Below are 503 nucleotides of genomic sequence, written 5' to 3'. Positions count from 1 at the left end.
GCGGCGTCTGCCGGGGAGCGGGGGCGGCAGCAGGTGCACGGCGGCGGGAGGCTCCGGGACGTCTCCCGTTCCCGCGCCGGCCTGCACCCGCTCAAGGGGGGGGTGCACCAACCAAAAACACGTGCGGGGGAAACTTTTGCCAGCCCTTCCCGACGCTGCGTGCTGGTGGGGGGTGGTCACACGGATGCACCCAGTGCGTATCTGGGGAGGGGGGCATTTCACACACCTTCCCGTGCCAGTGACGCAAGCATTCTCCCTACCTCTGAATTGCCCAGTAGGAAGGGAACAAGTGGCCGGGGCTGCATGAATCCCAGGGGGTGGGGGGATACCCACAGGTGCAGGGGCGGACTGGTGCCCTCCCTGCAGGGCTCGCCCAGCGCCGCCCGCTTGGGCGAGGAGACAAAGCCTCCTCCCAGCCTGCGGCTCTGCAGCCCGCGGGCTTGGGGGATGGGGGCCTGTGCGCGTCCCCCCGCCCCGCTGGGCGGCCTCCCCCGGCAAGAGGC

General features: G+C 71.0%; 1 protein-coding gene across 5 annotated transcripts in view; it reads left to right on the top strand.

Moving 5' to 3' along the window:
- The window catches only part of JADE1 (jade family PHD finger 1), a 59,471-nt gene that overhangs the window by 1,472 nt on the left and 57,496 nt on the right, over nt 1–503 (top strand). The gene's annotated exons all lie outside the window — the stretch shown is intronic.

This window comes from Alligator sinensis, unplaced genomic scaffold, assembly GCF_000455745.1.
Source record: "Alligator sinensis unplaced genomic scaffold, ASM45574v1 scaffold150_1, whole genome shotgun sequence".
Classification (NCBI taxonomy): domain Eukaryota; kingdom Metazoa; phylum Chordata; order Crocodylia; family Alligatoridae; genus Alligator; species Alligator sinensis.
Note: the sequence above shows the minus strand (reverse complement) of the source record. Positions and strands in the feature narration are given on the sequence as shown.